General features: G+C 43.3%; 1 long non-coding RNA gene across 1 annotated transcript in view; it reads right to left on the reverse strand.

Annotated features, from left to right (window-relative positions):
- Positions 1–7641, reverse strand: part of LOC121923068 — a 35127-nt gene extending 27486 nt beyond the window's left edge. The window contains exons 1-2 of the long non-coding RNA XR_006102296.1: positions 7265–7641; positions 3489–3606 (exon numbers count right to left, since the gene is read on the reverse strand). This is a non-coding gene — a long non-coding RNA (uncharacterized LOC121923068). The remainder of the gene's footprint in view (positions 1–3488; positions 3607–7264) is intronic.
- Between the last annotated feature and the right edge of the window lie 215 nt (positions 7642–7856).

Consider the following 7856-nt stretch of genomic DNA (forward strand, 5'->3'; position numbering starts at 1 on the left):
ATCAGGGTTCGAATCCTGGCAAGGTCATGGAAACCCCCTGGCTGACCCTGGACATACTCTCTCAGCCTCACAGGATGGCAATGTCAAGCCCTCTCTGAAGAAACATCCCAAGAAAACCGTATGAGGGGTTCACCTTAGGATCACCATAGGTCAGGAACAACTTGAAGGCACAAAACAGCAGCAATATATAAAATAGCAGCTCATAAACTAAGACTTGGAAGTCTCTCTTTCATAGTGTCAAAGTTGACATGATGGCAAATAACAACAACAAATTGTTATTTTTGAATGTACAGTAGGCAGCCAACAGTGGTTTGAGTGCTGGGCTACAACTCTGGAGACAGCCATGAAACCCACTGGGTGACACTGGGTAAGTCACATCTCTCAGCCTCAGATGGCGGCACTGGCAAACCTCCTCTGAACTAATCTTGGCAAGAAACCCCATGATAGTTTGCCTTAGCCTCGCCCTAAGTCGGAAATGATCTGAAGACACACAACAACAATAACAACATTTACAGTAGAAATAGATGTACTGTACAAAACAATGCAGGTGCTATTGACACTTTCCTGGATATTACTTTTTTTGCATTAAAAATCACAAAAAATTAGGGACTAGGGACAGAACAAATACGGAAAAGTACTAGAGGCAGAAATAATATGGAAAAGCGAGAGAGAGAGAGAGGATCCTATTTCCTATTAAAAATGAACATGTTTCAACAAACATTTGAATGGAAAAAAAATAACAATACCCTCACGGATAATGAAACAACAGGCCAGGTAAAATCTTTCCTAAGTAAAGAAAAATATTTTGAACCACTTGATAGCCTTGTCAAACATGTATTCAAGGAGGATTTATTTCTGTTTCCAGCCTCTAGTTTTGTTATGATATTTGTTTTCTTTTTCTTAAAATAAATTATTAATGCATTTTAAAAACACAATATAAAACATTCATATCCTACACATACACATAACTTTACTCAAAGGTGGAAAGGAAAGAAAGAACTTAAAAAAGAGAGAGAGAAAGGCAAGAGAGAGAGAGAGAGAGAGAGAGAAGCGAAAGAAAGAAAGAAAGAAAAGGGAGAGAAAAATGTGCAGGAAAAGAAAAGAGTATAGATAATATTCCTATCTATAGTCATTCATTACTTCCTATTGTTAACCTTGAAATGCTTTACTCTGACTTTGCCTAAACTCATGATCTTAATTACTTAATTTTTGTTTTCAATGGCCAAGCCTATAGATATACGCTTTTTGAAACATGGTGAGGCAAACTAACCTGCTTTCCTCTTTCTTTATGCCTGGGATGTTATTTATTGTTATAAGGGAGCTTTAACTGTTGTGTTCGTGGGACAATGGATTTATTTTATATTGTTGTATTTTGATGCATATAGTATGCTGTCTCAATCCTGATGGCGAGGTGGGATGTAAATAATAATAATAATAATAATAATAATAATAATAATAATAATAATTATACAGTGGCATAGTAAAATGGTGTTGCCCATACAAAATGGCAAAAATCAAGGTTTGCTTTTCGGAATTTGTGATTTTCAAAAATATTTTCAAGCTGCGGATGGTTGGATCCATGGATAAGGAGGATTTAAGGCCTTGGTGGCAAACCTGTGGCACATGTCCCTCTCTGGCATGTGAAGCCATCTCTGAGGGCACACGGCAGCCACAGCAAGTAGGGCAGGGGACACAAACCTGGCCCAGCTCCTTGTCGTGGCTAGGCTCTCCTGTGGAAAACCAAGCCATGACAAGGAAGGGTGGTGCGTGGCCCTTCTGGGTGGAAGTCCTGACCCTTTCAGCTGGAAAACAAGCACCGTGCTATGCCATGGGATTCTGGGAACTGTAGTTTAGTGAGGTGTAATGAGGCCATCCATGGAGTTTTCTTGGCAAGATTTCTTCAGAGAAGGTTTGCCATTGCCTTCCTCTGGGGTTGAGAGAGAGTGACTTGCCTAAAGTCTCCCAGTGGGTTTCATGACTGGGGTTTGAGACCTGATCTCCAGAGTCGCACGCACAAAATCACTGCCTTTCTTAGAATCATAGAGCTGGAAGAGACCGCAAGGGCCATCCAGTCCAACCCCCTGCCATGCAGGAAATCACCATCAAAGCATCCCTGACAGAAGGCCATCCAGCCTCTGTTTAAAGACCTATAAGGCAGGAGACTCCACTACACTCTGAGGAAATGTGTTCCACTATCAAACAGCTCTTACTGTTTGGAAGTTCTTCCTAATGTTGAGGTGGAATCTTTTTTCCTGTACCTTGCTTCCATTGTTCCATGTTCTTGTCTCTGGAGAAGCAGAAAACAAGCTTGCTCCATCCTCAATATAACACTTAAATACTCAAATACTTAAATATGGCTATCATGTCCCCTCTTAACCTTTTCTTCTCCAAATTGTCTTCTTTGAAACAACTGGGCTTCAAAAGGAGGAGGAGCAATTGCAACTAAAATAGTTTACCAGTGTCTCTCTGTACAAGACTCTCTGTACACAGTGAAGGCCTATGAGGAGAAACTAGGGCTTAATCTGCACACTGCAGAAATAATGCACTTTGAGCCCACTTTAACTGCAAAGGCTCCATGCTATGAAATCCTGGGATTTGTAGTCTAAGAAAGCAGGTTAAATCTCTTGCAAAACTGCCAATCCCAGAATTCCATAATATTGAGCCACTATAGGAGCTAAAGCAGTGTCAAACGGCATTAATTCTGCACTGGAAATGCAGTCTAGGACACAGACCAGTGGATTCAAACTGCAGGAAAAGAGATTCCAGCTCAACATTAGAAGGAATTTTCTGACAGTAAGGGCTGTTTGACAGTGGAAGGTGGAGTCTTCTTCTTTGGAGATCTTTAAACAGGTCAGATGACCATCTGTCAGGGGTGCTTTGAATGTGCCCTGTGGTTTGAATTGGATGGCCCTGGGGGGGGGGGGGGTCCCTTCCAACTCTGTTTCCTCCTAAACACTAGAAAGAACTTTTGTTCAACAGTGGAAGATGCTGCTGTCTCAGAGATTGGTGGGGTCTCCTTCTGTGAAGGTTTGCAAACAGAGGCTGAGTAGCATTCTGTGAAGGGTGCTTTGATTGTGTGTTTCTGCATGGCAGGGGGTTGGACTGGATGGCCCTTGGGAATCCCTTCCAACTGTATGATTCCATTTAAACATTAAGAAGAACCTCCTGAGGGTAAGAGCTCTTGGACAGTGGAAGATGCTGCTGCCTTGGAGGGTGGTGGAGTCCCCTTATTTGGAGGCTGGAAGGCCTACTGTTGTAGGTGCCTTGATTGTGTCTTCCTGTATGGCAGAAGGGCGTTGGATTGGACAGTCCCTTGGGGTCCCTTTACTTTCACATCTAAAAACATAAATTTACAAGAGGCATCTGCCTTGCACCGAAGACATGCCCAAGTAGCCCAGGAGAGATGGTTGCTTCTACCCTGCCAGACCTAGAGCAGAGTGACAATCCCCAAGGATATGAATTCACCAAAGGCACAACAGATCCCTTACCCATGTTCCCATAATCCTCCACCTTGACTTCCTTGCAGACAGTCCTCTGGGCAGGATCCAGGAGATCCCACCCCTCCTCGGTGAAATACATGGTCATCACCTCAAGAAGGACCTGGAGCTGAAAGGAAGGAAAGCAAGTAAGATACTGTGATTCAGAAATAGATCAAGACAGAGATAGATGGCCAAAACACACTGCAGAAATAATCCAGTTTGAGACCACTTTAACTACCCTTGCTAAATGCCAGGGAATTCTGGGAACTGTAGTTTTGTGAGACATTTAGCTGCCTCCATCAGAGAGCTCTGGTGCCACCACAAACTACAATTCCTTGGACCCCCTAGTACTGAGCCAGGGCAGGTAAAGTGGTCTCAAACTGCATTATTTCTGCAGTGTGGTTTGACCCATAATCTCTCTTTGTACCCTATGCCTTGAAATCAACATGGATTCCCACGACCGATAGATCCCTGCTAAACTCATTCCATCCCTGCAAAATGGATCTTTTTCCAGCTCCAGGAAACCTCCAGGAAAGCACATCTTTCATCTCTGCAGGGGGGGGGGGCTAGTGGTTTGAACAATGGACTAGAACACAGGAAGAGCAGGGTTCAAATTCCCACAGAAACCCTTCGGCAAGTCACACTATGTATGCATCCACACTGCAGAATTAAAGGAGTTTGACATCACTCTTAACAGCTGTGGCTCCATTCTGGGATTTGTAGTTTGGCAAATTATTCAGCCTGGTCTGTCGGATTCTGTAGGATAAGAGTCATGGCAGTTCAAGTGGTCCTGAATGGTTTTAATTTTGCACACCTTCAAGGGACAGGCAGATCGCATCTGAGTAAATCTTGAGAGGCAGCATAGTGGAATGGGTTGAGAGCTGGACTAGGAGCCCAGAGTGCAAATCCCAGCTCAATCAGGGAAACTCACCTTGGGCAAATAATACTCTCTCAGCCTTAGAGGAAGGCCAGAAGTACATCAATTTGACACCACTTTAGCTGCCATGGCTCCATTCCACAGAATCTTAGGATGTGTAGTTTTGTGATGCACCAGCACTCTTTGGCAGAGAAGGATAAAACTCCGTAAAACTAAAAATCTCAGGATGCTGTAGGATGGAGCTGCAGCACTTAAAGTGGTGCCAAACTGCATGATTACTACAATGTAAATGTGTGGTATAGTGGTTTGAATCTTGGACTATGATTCTGAAGACCAGGGTTTGAATCCCTGCATAGCCATGAAACCCACTGGGTGACCCTGGCTGAGTCACACCCTCTCAGCCCCAGAGGATGGCAATGGCAAACCCCCTCTGAACAAATATGTCAAGGAAAGCCCAAAATAGGATTGCCTAAGGGTAGCCATAAATCGGAAACAACTTACAACAACAACAACAACAACAGATCCACCTTCAGCTGAGCCTTTCTCAAAGGACTGTTGTAAAGATAAAAGGATGCAGTGGTAGCTCTCCGATTTCCTCTCCATTTTTGGCAGCAAGGGACCTTTTTTAAAATATACATATATGTGTGTGTGCGTGTGTGTATTGCAACCAATCGTTTCCTCATGTGGGTTCATCTTCACAAAAGCAGCATTAGAATCATGCCCATGTGATACAGGACAATTTTATCAAAAAGACAACAAAACAGTGTTATCTTTATTGGACCAACCAAAATGAAGAAAATACATCCTGCAAGCTTTTGAAGTTTCACCTGGCTTTTTTATCAGGCAATAGTGTTGCAAATCATCCAGGAAGGGGAAAAATTAAGACAACGTTTGCCAAAATGCAGGAGGCTTAGGACTAAAATTTTCTTAAACGGTTTTTCTCCTGTATGATTTTTAATATCTTTGCCCGATGAAGAAGCCAGTGGAGCTTCAAAAGCTTGCAACATGTATTGTGTACATTTTGGTTCACCCAATACAGGTATCCTTGTTTTGTGTATAATATTATTAATTGTAAATAATAATAATAATAATAATAATAATAATAATAGCTAATAAATATTATATTATTTGTATGCCACTTATTTCCCAAAATTACAGTCTAAAAAGACAGTGCAATTAAAATGTACAAAAGTGACAATAAAAATAGAATTAAGCTATTTTGTTATTAAGACAAGAGGTTCAATAAGCCAATTAGGGTAGGGGCTGTTTCATGTCCATGCACCAGACCCATGGAGGCTGCATCTACACTGCAGAATTCATGCAGTTTGACACTGCTTTAACTGCCATGACTCAATGCTATGGAATTCTGGGATTCGTAGTTTTAGTGGGATAGAGTTCTGGTGCCACATCAAACTACAAATCGCAGGATTCCATAGGAAGGAGCCATGAGATAAAGTGGTGTCAAAATGCATGGTGTGGCAGCAGCACAAATCTTTCCCCCTTTTTCTTTTTGGAAAAAGAAACCTTGAATAGCTTTCCAATCAGGGGAATATACTGTAATGGGATGCTCTCCTTCTTTGAACGTCTTTAAAGAAAGACTGGATGGGCCTCTTTCAGGGGTAGTATTCCTGCATGGCAAAAGGGAATTAGACTAGAAGACCTCTTGGGTACCCTTGTAATTCTATGATTACATAGCTCTATGATTCAATCACTCAAAACACCTCCCCCACTACTGCCACCTTCTTCAGGGAAACCACCCAATTATTTTCCTGGCAACGACCCTTGAAAACTGCACCCATTTCCTTGAACCGTTTCACTGAGGAGCTACCGCAAACTGAGTCCTTGCACCCTGGCTTCTGCCTGCCTTGTTTTACTCACGGCTTTGATAACATCATTGTAAAACTTCAGATATTGCCTTTTAAAATATCTGCAGTAGTATTTATCCACAGGAGTATTAATTTCCACCACAAGATATACAATACGTTTGCAAGAAGCTTGCAAGTCCATTTATCTCAAGGAAGCCCCACTCTTTATGATATATTATGTATGAGATTTTATGTACAGTATATACATATGTGTATATGCTCTGTCTCTCTCTCTCTCACACACACATTATTTATGATATGATATTATTTATGATATACACTCGTCCCTCCACATTTGCAGCTTTGACTTTTGTGACTTTGATTGTTCACAGATTTGATTACTATGTTCTCTTTAGGAATATCTAGGTCACCCAACGCAAATCTATGATCAACTTGAACCAAAGGTTTCACTGAAGGACCTACAGATTCCTAGAGAAGTGTTGTCTCTTCACCTTTCCCCACTTTCAGGGGGCTTGTGCCCCTAACTCCCGCAAATGTGGAAGGACACACACATTATTTATTCAAACACATAGCCATATTAGTCTGTAGAATAAGTATGTAGAGAGATTTTGTAGCACTGAAAGAAAGAGGTTGGCAGCATAAGCTTTCGTAGACTTAAATCATCTGAGGAAATACTGCCAACCTGTTTATTCCAGTTAGTCTCAAAGGTGCTACATTCTTTATGATATTATTACTATTATTATTACTATTATTATTCTGCAATGCAGATGCAGCCTAAATCTCACTGCTGCTTCCCAGGAAGGGTCTTCCCATGCAGCCCCCCCCCCCATGGGAATGCATTGACCCTAATGGGACTTGAGGGTTATGGGGTGGGAGGGAGGAAGGAGAGTCTCAGAGCTTGGGGGGGGGTCTTCCGCCCCATAACACCCACATATCTCTCTCCCCTGCACCCACCTCCCCCCCCAAAACACCCATGACCTCAAAATGTCCCCTTTCTCCCCTCTGCCCCCCAAAACCAAGCGCATTTGGGATGCCTTCTTCCCCATTAAGCCCCCTACCCACCCCCCAAATCGCCTCCTTACCCTTTTATCCACTGCCCCAAAACCTTGGAAATATGGCTTCTTCTAACCTCCTTCTCCCCACATATTAACCCTTTAGGCCTCTCTAGGAAGCTCAACTCGTTGCTCCTGGAGGAATGAGAGCCCCAAGCGCCTCCCTTCTGCCTCATGTTTTTAGTGGCCTCTCTAGGAAGCGGGACCCTGATTGAAAGGCAGAAAATGCCTGCCTTCTGCTTTGGCAGCCTCTCTAGGAAGCTGAACTCTTTGCTCCTGGAGGACTGAAGGGCAGAAAGCCCCGCCTAATATGGGTTTGCCGTCCCCCATATTAACTTCGGTGGTCTCTCTGGGAAGCCGCGCTCTCTGCTCCTGCGCGACTGAGAGGCAGCAACGTCCTCCCTTGTTCACTCCATGCTTGTTAACCTTAGTGGCCTCTCTAGGAAAACAGGCTCACTGCTGCTGGAGGACTCAGGGCTCTCTAGGAAGCTGACTCGCTGCCTTTGGAAGACTGAGAGGCGGAAACCCTCTCCCTTCCTGCGTACTTATTTTATGGGCCTCTCTAGGAAGTGGGTTCACTGCTCCTGGAGGACTGGAGCTCTCTAGGAACGTGAACTTGCTG

The sequence above is a fragment of the Sceloporus undulatus genome, chromosome 2, assembly GCF_019175285.1.
Source record: "Sceloporus undulatus isolate JIND9_A2432 ecotype Alabama chromosome 2, SceUnd_v1.1, whole genome shotgun sequence".
Taxonomy (NCBI): Eukaryota; Metazoa; Chordata; class Lepidosauria; order Squamata; family Phrynosomatidae; genus Sceloporus; species Sceloporus undulatus.